At 32.4% G+C, this 18,015-nt stretch overlaps 1 protein-coding gene across 2 annotated transcripts in view; it reads right to left on the minus strand.

The window, feature by feature from the left end:
* The window catches only part of FBXO4 (F-box protein 4), a 208,585-nt gene that overhangs the window by 159,239 nt on the left and 31,331 nt on the right, over positions 1-18,015 (minus strand). The window contains exon 8 of one of the 2 annotated variants that reach the window (XR_004952554.1): positions 16,067-16,197. The gene's annotated coding sequence lies outside the window, so the exon portion shown is untranslated. Of the gene's footprint in view, positions 1-10,443; positions 16,198-18,015 lie in introns of those variants that run through there. The other variant, XR_001595701.2, reaches the window with a different exon arrangement.

Genomic DNA, 18,015 nt, shown 5'->3' on the forward strand with positions numbered 1-18,015 from the left:
ACTTGAAAAATCTGAAAATGGTATAGAAATGTACTTATAGCCACTTCAATAGGCTCTCAAGCATTATATGAGAGTGTAGCTCAAAATATCTCCTACAAGCTATTTATCTAGCAGCATCAGAAAGTATACTTATACATCAAACAAAGATTACATTGTGAATCTTGAACAAGGGGAGCAAGGTTAGGCTGTGCTAATTCCTTGGAAAAAGTTTCACTCTCCTATCAAATCAGAGGATGAGTCCTCTCCAGCTTCCTTCATGTGCGTTCCTCTGCTGTGTCTTTTCCCCTCTACATTGCCTTCCTCTTCCTTTATACTTGATCTCTTTTCTCTAGAAGCGATAGGGACATAAATGATTGAACATTTGGAGCAGAAGAGGTGAGAAAGAAGCATTTCATTCTTCCCTTTGTATCACTTTCATCAATTGTTTTTGGCAATTTGCTAACCAGTTTTGAAAATAACCAGCTATATGCTCACTTAGATAAACTAGTTAATGCTTCTATGTCTCAGTTTCTATATTTTTTAAGACAATGAAAATGGAATACATGGTCTTTAACATCCCTTCCAGCTGTAAATTCAAAAGCACTACTTAAATTGCAGAGCTCAAAGAGAGCAGACCCCACTCTACTCTGACCATTCAAAGCCCAGAAACCTTCTGAGATTTTTTCAGGAGGCAGAAATTGAATTGGAATCATCAAGAGTTTAGACTGCTTATGGTTATTTCTATCCCATTCTAATTTCTTCTTATTTGAAGCAGAAAAGGCAGCCTATGTTTCAGAGAGACAGATGGAGATTTGAATCTATACAAGTGACTGATTTGCCGAATAATTTTTTCTAGTCCTAATGATTTTAAATATATATGTGTGATTTTTATGGTTCTATATATTCAAGCATTTCTGCTATTTTTGTTGGTTATTCAATCCAGCATTACACATATGATTTTAGAATTTTTAGCTCTTTAACAGACTTGGAATTTTCTTTACCTCTCAAAGATCCCTCTCTTTGTACTTCTACTCTATTAACGTTTAAAAAAAAAAAAAACATTGTTCTCATATACATTACTTTGTTTTTTTTAATGAAAAACAGCAAATTTACTAGTTAAGAAATTTCGATTTGCAAAAGACATTAAAATAAAACTCTTAAGTTTAAAAAAAAGGCTTCAGCAAGCATGACTGCTCCAAATATATAAGAATGTTTTGTATAGTATGGGTATGGTCTGTTAGGAACATTAGAGAAAAGGAATGGATGATATAACAACTTGGAACTGACAATGTCATAAACATGTGTTTATAGAAATATAGAAAATCAAATCACTAGCAACTGTGGTACGAAGCTGGATCCATGGCACCATGTTCCACTATTGTTTTTGCTGACCAAGTATACAATCCCTCTTCTGAAAACAGTACATTTTCATTACAAGAACTTTCCCTCCTTCATCCTCAGTTCACGTAGTTTGAAAAGGCTGTGGAAAGCCTACACGCCAAGTCTGGCCAATTAAAACACTGTCTCGTTCAGGCCACAGAGGTTGGTACCAGGATGGACATGTAGCCAAAGACGAAGTGAAGCATTAAGTATCTATTATTGTCTCAACTCTACAACTAGACTTATTATTATCCTGTTTATGTTCCTTAAAGTTGTGCAGTCATTTTTTTCCTCCCTTTTTTCTCCTAATCTGCCTCATAAAATTGTTCTGAGAATAAAATTAATTAATATATAGCTTACAAAAATGTTTCCAAGTAAAATGCATTACAAATGCATATGCAATTATAATATGTATAATTGGACCACAAAACACATGTCTTATTATATTACGTTATTGTAAAAATAAGATATAAATATACTTTGAAAAGCAAAACGTAATGTATAAACAGAAGGTGATAGTAATAATATCACATCAGTTTGCTGCTAAGCATCAGGGCATAGGTTCACTGTACTGGAGATACACTCATTTAGTTTTTCAAGGATTTATTGAACATCACTATGTTCCAGACACATTCATTGTAGCACACATGAAGGCTACACTGGAGATTTCATATATATTCGTATTGTATATATGTGTGTATGTATATATAGTGCATATATTTATTAATATTTATATAAATTATGTTAAGAAGGAAAAAATATTATTTAATACACACATTCTCATATCACAGGTATACAAAAGGAAAATATATAAAGGACTATAGCTGCTTCTGCCTTTGTGGGAAATTAATTATATCAGGGAAAGAAACCCTTGAATAAAAATATGAGTTAAGTAATCATAAAAGGAAATTTTGTGGTCAGAGTTATGCAGTTAATAATTTAAAGTACTGGAGGAGAGTTTTAGTGATGCTAAGCTCCAGGGTGTCATGATGGGAGGCTTATGTAAAGCCAAAGAGCAGTGGTTTAGCAGGGCCCGAGGACCTGTAAGAGTCAAGGGACATTAATATGAATGTTGACTCACCCAGGATGGTGATGAGGCAAAGAGTACATTCTGGGCAACCTATTTAACTCATCTAGAATTTGGGTTTTCTCCTGGAGATGTGGCAGGACAGAGTTCATGATGACGAAGATGAGAAACGGCTATATAAATGTAGACTTCAAAAGGGATAGAAAATATATGCTCTTTGGTAGTGAGGAACAAGGACACACTGATCCCTACTCCTTCCATAAAAGGTTAAAGAAATTGCCCAGGCTGATATTAAAATTAATGGATTCAAAAGCCGAGAAAATAAAGAGTAGCCATCACACATTTTCTTTATTTTTCCTCACTGCTGCTTTTCCCGTGGTCCTAAAAAATCTTTTTATTAAAATCATGATATTTCTCAACTTAGAATAATCATAAAAAAGAGAAAACTATCTACAATGCTTGTTCAAAATAATAACTAAAATTGCAATCATAAGAGTTTTAAGGAATTGGTACTACTCCTAGAGAACTAATAAGTTTTGAATTGAGGGAGTTCCCTGGTTAGCTCCAACTTTTCAGATCTTAGCTTAAACATCATTTTTTCAGAGAAGCTTTTTCTGAACCTCCCACCACCACCAAGACTCCTTTATGGTAGTCATCATTTTTGTTCTTTCACATGTTTGAACTTTGATAAATACTCTCCCACATTACTCTTTAAGTTCCACTAAGCAGTGGTTTTTGAATTATTTATTTTATATATTCCCAATGTCTGTCAGATTGCCCGCCACACTGAAATTTTTTTTTGAGTGAATTAATGAATGCTATGTGTCTAGATTCCCTTAGGATCCTAAAACAGGCATCATAGCTCCAAGATTTTAACATTCAGATTTGGTACAGGGGACATACAGAATCTAAAAGATGCAATCATAGGAGTGGGTAGATGAAAGGAAGACCATTAAAATCAGCCACTTAACTGTATGGTATTGAAAACTATTTAGTAATATCTTAAAATTATAAATGCATTTTTATCATGGTGGCATTATTGCACCAAGTAAAGGCAGGAATCAAGATGCTAACCCAGATCTAAATCCCACTTTTAGACAGTCAACTATTATAGCCTACTGGGTCCCTCTGGAGCCAGTGTGCACTTCCCAGGCAGACACATTCTGTCCCTACCATATTTCCCCTCTCCTAGTCTTGTAGAAATTGATGTTAAAGCTCAGAGTGCCAAGACCAAGGAGTCAAGTAGCTAACAGATACATTTCTGGGTATGATGAGCATTTTAAAAGTCTGAAGTGAAGGTGAAATGTTATAGCTAGGATGAATGAAGAGCAGGTGATGACACAGGAGGCAATGGGGAGATATTTTGGAGATGCTTCTTGGACTAGTAAATCATCACTGAGTAGGCATCTCTGACTCAAGCAATTCATCGAATACGAAAAGAAATAACAGTACACATAGAGCACCTGATCCATGCTATTGTTTTAATTGGGTGTCAACTCGGCTCTTCAAATTGTTTAATTGGGTCAGGTTGTAATAAGACCCCAAGGTAAATATATGTATGCAAAGGGAGTTTTAAAGGAAATTATTCATCTAAATTATAGTAATCACTTAGCAACCTAATGTCTTCCCATTTGTCTCAACATAACTTGCTAAAGTCTTAAGGGAATTTTGACAGCTAAGTTCTGAGCTAAGTTCTGAACTGAGTGATTTTGGCTTTAAAATACCACTCTAAATTTAATTACATTAATCATATCTCATGTGTTTATTTACACAGAAATCAGTCAGCCTCTTGAATTATTTCTTGACTGCTGACATTTGAATCTACTTTTTCATAAGCATTTCTTATTAAGGAGAGTCAATGATAACATCTAATTAAGTTACAAGGAGCGCTGCTAACGTAAATGGAAAATCCTTTAACATGAATGCAATTCATTGGGTTCACTGGTATTGGCATTGTAGGTGGCTTCATTCTTTTCTTTCTTAAATCATTTAACTTAATTCCACTGTGGTCAGAGAATACGCTCTGAAAGATTTCAATCCTTTGAAACTTGTTCAACTTACTTTACGACCCATCGTATGGTCCATTGTGTTAAATATTCATGTGCATTAGAAGAAAGTTAAATTCTGTCATTGGTAGTTCAGTGTTCTACATAGTTCGGTTAAGTCATGTTAAGTCTGTTGTTAATTTCTTCTATCTGTTTTTTTGTCTGTTGGATAAATATATTTTAAAACGAGAGCCAATTGAGTTCTAGGAAATTGGTAGTGGGGTAAGATAGAGTATTTAAGGTTGTCTTCAAGATATTTGGCCTAAGCAACAGGAAGGATAAGTGCTAATTAAATGTGATGAAGAAGAAAGAAAGGAAAATATGTTACATCACATGACTCATATCCTCCTGCACATGTGCTATCCCCCTACCCCCTCCCATCTCCTCATACTCTGAAGGACTTGTTGCCTAATGAACATGCAGAAATAGTATTTAGTTGTATTGTATGATTAGGTAACACACTTCCCTTCTCACTGTGTTTTCTCATGATGTGGTATATGAAAGAAGCCAGTCTTCTATCAGACCAGAAGAAATGAGAAGAAGACTCATAAAAATCCTGACAGAAACATAATCCATTTTATTATATAGTGATAGTAAAATTGTACATAAACAAATATTTCATTAATATATGTGAATATTGCATATGCTTAGCATATATCATACCTTTCAATCCACACATACATTAAAATAAAATGTCATTCAGGCTTGTGTAAATGACAAAAAGGTTCAAAGTCATTTCTCTACAATAACAACCCTCACAAAGAGCTTTCGCAGTATCTACACTAAACTCAGAAATTTGAGAATGCTCCAACAACAACAACAAAAAAATGAAGATATTTAAGCATTACAGACAGATATTTGATAAAGTCATTTGAAAAACTTATTCAGCTCCCCAAGTCAGGAAAGATCAGGTTAACAAGGGTAATTCAAAGAATTTGTGATGTGCCACAGAAAAGTGAAGTTGAGAGCAGTGATGATTGCTTTGTTTTAAGATGGAGCTGATATTTAGGATTTACATTTTATTTTTTTTAAAAAAAGCTTTCTAAACTAACATGATATACTAATGTCTAATAAAAACAAGCCTAATTGCCTCCTATTTAGATTGTAATCATAAAGGTCTGGTTTTTCTATAAAAACACTGCTCATTCTTAGATTACTGTGTATTCATAAATAAATTCGTGTATGTTATTTGTTTCATTTTTTCTAGTTAGAGAGAATGTGGCATTTACTTGCATGAAACTGTACTCAAGCATTAAAGCTAAGTGGAATTAAACTGGAGGACATTTTGTTCCCTATTAACAGCAGGAAGACCATAGCATCTCCATATTAAGGCAAAGAGAAAAGAAAATAAAAAATAAATCACAAAAATTTACATATTAAATTATTATTTTGTTTCTCCAAAAACTATAATTATTTTCTTGCATGAGAAAACCAACAATGAAATTCACAAACCTCTGCCTTATATTTAGATCATCTTTGTGGTGATATGCCTTCTGAGAGCTAATAACATCACAATTTGGAGTCTGTGGGCTATCTTGCTTCAGGTTAACACTTGAATAAAAGATTAAAGTTCAAAAGTTCACACAAACATCCCCCAAAAACACAATTCTGAGAAGGGGATCATTCCATTGTAGCACCATACCAGTATAATACATGAATATGAATGGTACCATCACAATTTGTTCCCTGGACCTAAACTCACCAAAGTTCAATTTTGTTTCAGAATGAAAGAATATAAATAGTGGGCTATATATGCCCTTAAATACCTCAAGCAAATTCTCTGAAAATGACTCAGTGCTTCCTTGTTTTTATGTCGCCCTTTCCCTTTCTCCTACCTGGCACACATGTCCCCCCAAATGAAAGTAATCTTATAGTCAATAGCTTTTTTCATAGTATATCTTGCTTTGAGTGGTAATGCCAAACAAGAGAAGTAAGAGAAATAAAGACAAGGGCAAGAATTTAACATTTAACATTTCAAGTTAAATGAAGGTTTTTATCTCACAATTAACCTGAACATGCTCTAAAATCCTCTCTAAAATATCTCAAGGATTGGGGACTGTTCTCAAACAACCTGATGCAATGCTTCCCAAATTTACAGGGGAAAAAGTTACAGTTTCAAGAATTATTACTACCATAACTGAATGCTGAGTTTGAAATGTATGTTAAGAGTCAAATATGTAGGCTTTTACTATTAGAGGAAAAAAGACTAAAGTCAGAAATTTCAAATAGATATGAAATAATTGAATGTAGGATGGAGGGAACAAAAAGAGTTCCACCTTTTAAACTAAGGTGGCAACATACTTCTTTTTTCATTTGTATTTTAACATTTGGACATTTCCTGTAAAGTAGGGAGCAGCTGACAGCTTATGTCATCTAACTTTCTTTTATCAAGTTAGCAAAATACTATTTTCTCTTCTGGATAAATAAGGTTAATAATAATAAGAACAACTAAGTTTTTAAAAAAAACTTACTATTTTTAACTCTTTACTTGAATCCATCAATGAGTTCTTTCAGTAAGCTTATAAGGAATACCCTAATGTTATTCATTTGGCCAAAGAAACCATATCTCAGAGAAGTCACGTAGAAAAGCCAGAATTATAACCCAGGCTGATTTCCTCCAGAGCACTCTTAACCTCTCTCCTCCTACATAACCCATAACATCAAGCCTGTGACCTTCCTTTGCACTATCCATCAAACTTGATATTTTCCTCTTGTCATTCTTTAAATTTTATTTTATTATTCAATACCACTGTTTTCTGCTTTATACTTTTAAGATGTCATGAAAATACCCATTCTCTACTTAAATTCTGTTTAAACTTCTGGTCCTAAATCGTTACTCATGTGGAAAAAAGGGGATTTGAATGCCTCCAACCCCCCCTCCCCCCAAAAAATTTTATTTTAAATGTGTATCATTCCTCATTAATTGTAAAAATTCCAGCAAAGAAATTGAAGAATCGTTTCTGATGTTGCTGCTTTTCTATGAACAGCCCTGTTCGCCTTCGCTTCCCAGTATTATCCCTTTCAGTGTTGCACCAGTCGTCATTGTTAGCAATATCCAGAAAGATTCGCTCCTACTGTCAGAAAACATTCACTTAGTGCACATAATGTTCCAGGCTCTGTTGAATACATTAATAGATAAATAAAGAGGTGGGTTAGTACTAGATCGTGAGGGAATTACATGTCTTGCGAAACTATCTCCTTAAAGGCAATGTGAATCATTTAAAACATTTAGTAGGGTAAAAGCATACTCTAATATGATGATTAAAAAAATCACCAGGGTGGAAGTTTGAGGAAAAGTTTGGAAAAGAGTGTGACTGGATGCAGGGAAATCGGTTAAAAATATTTTGCTGTCCTGTTTAGGCAAGAAATGATGCAGGCTGGATCTATTTCATGGTGAGAGGAACTGAAAAGGAAGGTTGATAAAACATCTATTTAAGAGAACCCAACTTGTAGAGAATTAGACTGAAGCCACATATTGGTAATGAAGAGGAAAGATGCAAAATACACTTCAAGAATAGAAGTCCTTTTAGGATCTCAAGATAGTTAGGAACATGGAGTTTTCATGACTGGGAAGAAAGCTGGATGAGAAAGATAAAATGAGTGCAATCACCCAGAGCTAATTTTTCCTACCATGAAGAGATTTAGCAGATTAGAAGATACAAGTGAAAATAAGAGCCACTTATCTTCCTACCTGCACTTTAACCTAGCAACACAGGTTTCACTTATCTTCATACTCCCCCTGGCCAAAAGAGGACATTGGGGAACTTCTGCTCTATAGCGGAGGAAAAACAGAGGTAGAAAACCATGGGGGCTAATTGTTTCTGCCTCGAAGGAAGTTTTAATGGCATCCCCTCAGCCTTCGGAGAGTAAGCCCTGATATCCCTGTAGTGCAAAACTGGACATCTGTCCAACTACCACAAACAACCACGACTCTAGCTGAGCTATCCCCCAAACTCTTGCCACATTGAACACTATTTTTTGAGCTCTAGAGAGTTAATTTAAAGAAGTTGAGATGATTTATTTAGCCTGCATAAAAGTTAATTTAAATGGTTCTACTTCATGTCTGGAGAATATTATCAAATTGACTAAGTCATCTTTAATTTTAAATCCTTTCTTCCATTTTCCAAGTAAAATACTTATAAAAACACACACAAAAAAATTAAAATCATAATAACACTGAAAACTAAAACTAATGGACAACTTATTGTTAGAATTGATTACAAATTTCATGGATAAGGTGTGAAAATCACAATGGGTAGCAAACCCCAATTAGCTAATTTTTTTTGTTATGATCTCTTTTCTGCTAAGCTACGTTATGAAAACAATATATTACATTATATTAACAATAATAGAGGGAGTCATGATAGAGAGAAGAAAGTGAAAGTGAGTTAAGTTATGGAACTTAAGTCACGGGGAAATAAATGACAATATTTAATTATTGAGTCTGAATTAGATACAAACTAAAAAAATTCTTAATTTAAATATAATACTAGTGAAATCTTAAAATAAGACATTTACCATCACAAATACTGAAGAAACATACAACATTTAAAAAGACATTAAAAAAAGGACTATCAAAGAACTAACAAAAGTCCTAGAAATATAACAGGACAGATATACTGATCACAATAGCAAACCCAAATGCTTAAATTCTGCATCATAAAAGCAGTTTAGCTAAGAAAACTAAACAAAATAGCACAAATAAATTAAAAGAAAAATTATCGGCTAAGATATATAAAAAAGAAAAAGAAAAAAGGCAGCAATAGTAAAATTAGACAAATAAAAAATCAAGATAAATAATTAAATTATATAAGGGGAATAATTTTATATTGGCAAATATTTCAATTTATAATTAAAATGGCTATCATTAAGAAAATTTCTATACTAATGTTTTCTTATAATATCAAATATGAAAATTAGAATATAGTAAAGAAATTAACAGAAATGGTAAAATTAGAAGACCATAATACCCTCTCCTTTAGATTTTGGCAAAGATTGTAGGCAAGAATCGACCTATAGAGGATACTAATTATATATTCATTTAGGTTAATACATATTATACAGACAATACAAAGTATGTTGTACACAAGAAGTATCACTCTTTTAACAATAAAATACACAATTGCAAAATCAATGAATTTAACTAAACTAAACATCACAAAAAAATTAATAAAAAACAGAATAATATGTGGCATAAATAATATAGAAAGGAAATTAATTTTTGTAAAAATATAAAGAAAAACACTAGTAATCAAATAGAAAAATTAGCAAAGAACTTATTACATACAAAAGTAATACAATTTATTTTTAAAAATACTGAGTAAGTAAAGTTTTTAATTACTAAGCCAAATGAGGATGTGATAGGCTAAGCAGTCTTGAACATTGCTGGTGGTAAAATTTTCAGGGAAATAATTGAAAAATTTGAGACTTATTATTGCTTGTACATTTTTTATTTAGTAAAGGATAACTCCATAGAAATAATACAAAGTATATAAAAGATGTAAGCATGTGAATGTTCAGTGCAATATTATTAATAAAAGCAAAAAAAAAAAACACCTACGACAATCTATAATCTCTGATCTGAAGTCCTTGGAAAGGAATTTTTCTAAATTCGTCATTTTTTGGACTTTAGAATACATTAACTAAACCTCTGGGATATGAGAACAACCCATAATTCATTTATCTTTCTGTCGTGATATATATTACTTTAAGTAGAATAAATATAGATGATAAATAGCCTCACATTAGTTTAGGTGAATCTTGCTACCAAATTAGATAAGGCTAGCTCAGGTAGCCCCCAGTGAGTTACAAAAACACTTTCCTTTTCACAGCTGTTTGGATTTTGAAATTATAAAGAACTATTGGAAAGGGATTTTTAAGTTATAAGAAAGGGGATTTTATTGATAGAATATTTGAAGCATCCATACAATAGAATATGACTCAGCAAAAAATAATTAGAGTCAAAATGTTTTATAGGACAGGAAAAGTCTCTTTTATATGTACTAGGTAGAAATGTTAACATTTGAAACTGTATATACAGTTTAATTTCAATTTTTAAAAATATTTATGTATATAAAAAGATGCAGGTAAAATAATATGAATGTTAACAGTAGTTCTGAGTGTTGGGTTATGATTGATTTTTCTGTTTTATTTTTAAGTCTTATCTATATTTTTCTAATTTTCAAAATAATGAGTGTTTATTCCTTTTATCTCTGGGAAAAAATATACATGGTTTAAAAGAAAAAAAATGTAGATGTAGCTATAGTGTAACTTAAAATGTTCTTATGTATTTAAGTTGTTACTATTAGGATAAACCTAAGTAAATATTCTTTAGCTCATGGAAAAACAAAATCATATATTTGACAAAAAGAAGTCTGAATTTCTTGGCTGTAAAGGTGATTAATTAGCAATAGTATTTCACTAAGGAATGTTTTGGAATAACTATCCCTAAGGAAAATTGAATGATTTATAACTCCTACCTATATGCTTTTATTTATCATAAATAAGTGTTTTGTGTTCCAATTTCTCTTTTTAGAAGAATATTGATAAATTAGTGATGGTGAGCTATATGGAATTTAAAGAAAAGGGAGTAAGAAATGAGAAATTAGCTTTAAGAGTCTTTCAATACCTTTTTACTATTTTCATCCTGGAATGGAGAGAAAAGATAACACAAAAAGTACTAACCTATGTGCTTCCTCAGTAAAGTTCACCATTATTCAAAATGTAACTTTGAATACATACTATAGCCTCTTTGTGAATCTTCTTAGTCTCTTAGCATTTGAGTTCTCAGTCAAAAGTATTTAGCATTAGCTTCTATAATTTTTCTATTCAACACAGACCCCCCGGAAAAATTTTTGAAGTTATGGAAAGGTTACCATGAGTGACTTGGGCTCTCTGTTCTATAGAGAGACATTGGAATTGAAATACTCTAAAGGCTGTCTCAAAACAGACTCTCCCAGAGGGTACTGAATGTTCAGTACTTGTTTCATTTCCCCAATCCTGTTGCAAATAACTTAAGATCTCTTGTCAGGCCATCGTCAACACTGGGTTGGTAGTGAGCACCACAACAGCTATTTTGGATCCTTACAACACAGACCTCTGGCTAACCTATATCAGACCCGTGCTTCACATTCTCTTGGTAAGAAAACATGCAAAAGCTGCTCTCTAAACCTCCTAGATTCTTTCCCCAAATTATGCCTGCTTTAAGCCCCAAGGTTAGGGGAACTGACCTGGGTCTAGCTGACTGTTACAAAGAACTTAACTGCAGAATGGCCTGATGCACCTCCTTTTGTTTTGCCTTTAGATTGATTCAGGGCTTGTTAATACAAATTAATATGTGGAAGCCTCTAATGGTATTTTTGAAGGCAGAAAGAAATCTTATGAGGGGGATATGATCATTTTTAATGAACTTGAAGTCTTTAGCAATAAGAGAAGATAAACTTGCAAAGGATGAAACGTGTTGTAGCTGCAGACTCCTTGGATTTTGGAAAGCCTGAGAATTTAAAGTTGTAGGTCCTGGAAATACATATATTACCAAAGAACCAAAGAAATGTCTTAGAAACATCAGAGATGTTCTGGGCTTAGCAGTGTGTGCCAGAACCTGCTTGCACTGGCTCAGTGCAGTGGTTTCTTCTTAAGTCCACATTCAATGATGTCACAGTGGTGGCCTGAAATTGGTCATGGTTGAAATGGTTAAGCCACAGAAATCATCAAACACTACAAAATAGGGCTCTTTTTTTCCTCTGAGGCAGTTGTTAAGTATTTGCTAGACACAGTCTAAGGTGTATAGTTTTCAGAATTTTTAATAACATAATTAGTAGTAGGTATGATTGTACAGTCTTTCAAAGTCAGTACTGTATAAATAAACTCTACACATGAAACATTATTATTTAAAGGCAAACTCTGGTTAACTGAAGATATACTTTGTAAACCCTAGGGAAAATATTTTTTAAAAATTTAAGTACAAATAATAAGTTAATAGTAAAGATAAAATGGTGTCATAAGAAAAATGCCAAATTAACCAAAGAGGAGACAGAAAGAGGATAAAAGAAATGAAGAATAGATGGAATAAATAGAAAGCTAGATTGTAGATTTTAATCCAACCATATCAAAAATGACAAAATGTGAATGATCTAGACATAACAATTAAAAACAGGGATTGCCAGACTGCATTTTTTAAAAAGTTTTTGCTATTTATAATGAACCCCATTTATATAAAACCATAGATAGGTTAAAAGTAAAACTGATAGGAAAAGATAAACCATGCAAACATCAATGAAAGAAAGCTGGAGTGGCTATAATAATCGCACATAAATTTACTGCAGAACAATAATATTACCAAGGTTTAAGAGAAAAATTACATAACAATAAATGGGTCAATTCTCCAAGAAGACCTAACAATTCTAAATGTGTACATACCTAACCTCAACATAACCTCAAAATACGTAAAACAAAAACTTAGAGTGCTGAAAGGAAAAATAGATAAATCCATGATTATAGTGTGACACTTCACCATGCCTCTCATTAATTTCTAGAACAAGTAGACAGGAAATCAGCAAAGATATAGGAGAAATAATCAACATGAGCAACCAATCTGTAATACAATGTCCTATTATTGACATTTATAGGACACTCCAGACAACATCTAAATAAGCATTTCTTTCAAGTACAAATGGAACATTTAACAAGATAAACTATCTTCTGGGTCATAAAACAAACTTTGGTAAATTTAAAAGAATAGAAATCATATAAAGTATGTCTTCAGACCATAATAAAATTAACTGGAGATCAATAAGAGAAACATATCTGGAAAATTCTCAAAATTTAGAAATTAAAGCTGCAATGAATATCCTCATATATTTGTTGCTGCAACTTTTTTTGAGTTCTATAATTTTCTCAAATATGTAATTTAAAAAATATGATGACCATTTACAGTGCAAACAAATTACTATTGGCATATGCAGTCTTTGTTGTTATTGTCATTTTTATTTTATAGGACTAATTATACCATGTCTCAAAAGGACTCTTGGCAGAGTTACTGACCTCGATTTAAAATTAAAATTCCAGAACTTTTCCAACACCATTCTACATATACCTTTGTCCATATGACAACCTCCTAGTGAGCCTGTTAGACATAGCTCAAACATCCCTGAGAAGCCTTCATTCCTATGGGGTCCCACTCCTCATTATTCCCACAAAGTGACTTTCCTTCATCTATGTTCCTATAGTACTCTGCACATACCTCTGGTAACACATCCAGTGTCCTCTGCCTGGTTAACTCCTCTTATCCTTCAAACTTCAGCTCCAGGCTCCATGTAGGCATTCCATGACTCTTCTCCCCTACCCATCTTTACTAGGTGGATACCCCTCTTATATAAACCCAAAATACTCAATGATTAGTGTAAGTTTTCTCAATTAGCAGTACTATTGAATTGTCTAAGATGGACTAATAAACAGATAAGCAGACTATTCAGTCAGTATGATTAGAGGCACTAATTCCATGGTTCTCCAATGGGGAGTATTTGCCCCTCAGAGGACATTTGGCAATGTCTGGAGACCTCTCTAATTGTCACAACTGGAATATGTATGCTACTGGCATCTAGTAGGTAGAGACCAAGGATACTGTTAAACATCCTACAATGCTCAGGAGAGCCCTGCACAGGAAAGAATTATTAAATCAAAAATGTCAATAGTGCTACTGTCCACTTATTCAGTTGATTCATGCACCAAAATTGTCTGATCCTTGTTTTGTGATTAAATCAACCAACGAAAGTATTTCTAATGTAAAGATCCCATAAAACTGACAGTTTATAACCCAGGCTTTCAAGACATAGTATGAGAAAGAAGAGGTGAATGTTTTTAAAAATACACGTGTATGTGTGCGTAATGAAGTAAATGGGAGCATAATAACTATTCATAATTATAGATAGCCATCTACAAATAAGCCCTTCATAATTTATTTTAATTAATTTGTTTCTGCTTTAATAAATTGAATATAACAGAAATAAAAATGTTGTAACCAAAACTATAATGCTGGAAGAACAGAGAAAAACACACTCTACCTATTTTAAGATCCATATTAAAATGCACATAATTAAGGGGGAAGAAGACGCTAGATGAATTGTAACCCTATGGAGTAGTCTTTTCAATAATAACCAAAGCGATTATTATGTCTAGGGAGATCATCTAGCATATAAGATGCTAGTCATGCATAGAATTATTATTAGACAGAAAATACTTATCTTTTATATCTTAATTTCTACCAGGAACATACTCCATTAAAAATTAGTCAATTATAAAAACTAATCCATTAGGTCGAGTAAACTTTTTTCTAGTTTGTGATCTTTAAAAATTATTACAAAAGTAGAATATGTGCATTGTAAAAAATTAGAAAAACATAATTAAATCAACCCTTCACCATCAGGTCTTAATACTAAGACAATATTCAAAATTCTCACTTGATCAAAAAATATCACATACAGGTGGTATTTTAATTCAAATGTCAAATGTAGGATCAAACTTACATCTGGATTTTATGTCCCTTAAGTTTCTTGTAATCAATCACAATTTCTTTTTCAGGATGACTTTTTAAAAAACCTAGTCCAATCATCTTCTACAGAATATCCCTGGATTTGTCTGGTTTCTTTGCTTTGTACTTCTTACAAATTACACATTATATTAGGAGTTTAATAAATCCAATTTAAATATTTTGCCTAGAATAATTCATAGACAATGGTGTGTATTTAATGTAGCATTATATCAAAAAGCACATAATATCTAATTAACAACCATTGATGATGTTACAACTGATTGATTCTTATACTAAGTTATTTTGTTTTTCCCTCCAGTACACCAAAAAGGTTTTTACTCTTGTTATTAAAAATAATGTGAGGTTTTCTTTTAGCAATTAACCAATGGTCAGTTTCCAATCAACCACTTACTTAATGATTTTGGCACTGTAATAATCCTTCCCTTAATCTATAAATATAATTTGGGTCTGTGAAATTATTTTTTCTAATTCTACAATCCTTCTATGTTTTATAACTGGCATTTTTCTGTAAAACAGCACCTTTTTTCAAAAATTGAGATATTTAGTTACCATGTCAGTGAGGATATAAGCAACAGAATTCCCACAGACGCCTAATAAAAATATTTGCAGCACACCTTTGGAAAAAATTTGGCATTATCTAGCCAAGTTTAAGATACACACAATATATGACCTAACCTTTCCATTTTAGGTATAGCATTTTCCACTTAAAATCAGAAATCAATATTTGTAATTAGATATTTTAAAAATAAAAGCTAATTTAGAATGTATTTCTCAATATTTTAAATAAGGAAAATTATACTGTTTTATGTATCAACTCAAAACCTCAACCAATTTCCTAAAACATAACTAATTCACAGTAAAATACCTACATATATAAGTAACAAGCTGTCATGTTAAGATGTGAAATGGCTAAAATTGTTCATTAAATGATTAATATGGTTATTTCAAACAGTTGCTTTGTGTGCAGCATGCTGTATTAGCCTGGGTTCTCCAGAGAAACAGAAACAAGTGGATATGTACATATAAAATATCCAATTGACATGATATATCTTATGATATATGACATATTGTATGAAATTGGCTCACGTGATTATGGACACTGGGAAGTCCAAAGATCTGTAGTCAAGATCCAGGAATCTGCTGAAGACCTAGGAAAGCCAATGGTATAGTTCCAGTCCAAGTCCAAGTCTGAAGGCTGGAGAAGACCAATGTTCCAGCTAGAAGATAGGAAGAGAGAACAAATTTTTTACTCAGCCTTTGTTCTTTTCAGGCTGTCAATGAATTAGATGAAGCTCACCCACACTGGAGAGGTCAATCTGTTTAACTCACTCTATCTAATCAAATATTAATCTCATCCAGAATCACTCTCATAGATATATCCAGAGTAATGTTTAATCAAATATCTAGTTACCTTTTCAGTCAAGTTGACACATATAATTAACTATTATACATGCCCTTTGTCGATTCTGGCTGTACCTTTCAAAACATTAACACTTAACAATTCTATTTGGATATAATTCAAGACTTCCCCTCAGCCTGTCCCCTGTACACATTGTTTTGTTTTTTTTTAAATGTAGTTTTGAGTTTAGGGGACATAAATACAAATTTTCCATGTGACACATCAGCTGACAAGTATATATTGCAAAGACACCTATATTCTAAAGTTTGGATATCAAAATCCAAGAGGTATTCTACTAGGGAAATGTTAAAATATGCCAATACCTACCCTAAAAACATATAAACATATGCACCATATTTATAGTAACCAAAACATATTTACAGTAACCAAAAAATTTCAAACAACCTGAGTGTCCACTTATAGCAGCTTGACTGAGTTGGGAAATATTCATGCAATGAAATAGTATATCACCAATAAAATGATATAGCCCAATGCTGTTTACTACGGATGACATTGAAAGCCCAATATTGAAACAAAGAAGATAAATACAAATAATTCCAACAGTATGATTCCACTCATCTTAAGTTCAAAGCAGGCAAACCAGACCATTGTTTAGGGACATATATAGGTTATACAAGCATAAAAAAAGAGAAAGATATGATTATCATTTTGACAAAAGCATTTGCAAATAAGCTTGCACTTTCCAAATGCTCAAAATTACCGTAAAGGCAGAACAGAGGATATCTCCCAGAAGAAAGGACAGGATTTTAGTTAGGGAGGAAGCCACAAATTAGGTGGGTGCTCTTGGATGCTGCCAAAGTTCTATTTTATGAATTGGATTACACAAGTATTTGTTTTATAAATATGCCTTAAACAGTACAGATATATTTTATAAACTCTTCTATAAGTATATAAATATTTCATAAAAGAAAAGGACAAGAAATAAACAGAAAATTTTAAGTTAGTCATTAAAATAGGAGATATGACTGTAAAATGCTGCTGAAGGGCACCAGTCTCTGCTTGCTGTATCTGACATGTGTCAACACATATAATTGAACTGCAGAAGATAAAAAGAATAACTAAAATAAGTCAGGGACAAAAGCATTTGCAAAGGAGTTTGCACTTAGAAAATGCTCGAAAATAATACATTTATTGGATTGGAACTTAATGAGTGAAAATCTTTCATATGAATAAAACGTTTAAAAAACAGTCTAGAAAGATAAAAACTGAATGATTTAATGGGGACATAACAGGCATTCATAAAATCATAAAATGTAAGAATACTGTAAACATAGCTTTGTGCAATAAATCCTGCAATTTTCAAAACATTAGAATGCTTATGACATTCAAAAGAAGTCATTTTGAACAATTAAAAGAAAATGTATTTTACACAGAAAGCCATGAAGTTGTGTACATTATCATTATATATTCTTAAATTTTATATGTGACAGAAAAAAAATCAAATAGAATACTCAGCCTCAAAAGAAAATGTTCCATTTCATAACTGTTTAAAATTTAGTTAAAATTAATGTTTCTCAACACTTGAACGGGGCTCTGGCACATGAGGCAGAAGTTCAGAACTAGTCTCCTAGGTACTACTGATTTCCTGTAGAATGCTGCCCTCTGCTGTGTTACT

Source organism: Rousettus aegyptiacus, unplaced genomic scaffold (assembly GCF_014176215.1).
Source record: "Rousettus aegyptiacus isolate mRouAeg1 unplaced genomic scaffold, mRouAeg1.p scaffold_m13_p_8, whole genome shotgun sequence".
Classification (NCBI taxonomy): domain Eukaryota; kingdom Metazoa; phylum Chordata; class Mammalia; order Chiroptera; family Pteropodidae; genus Rousettus; species Rousettus aegyptiacus.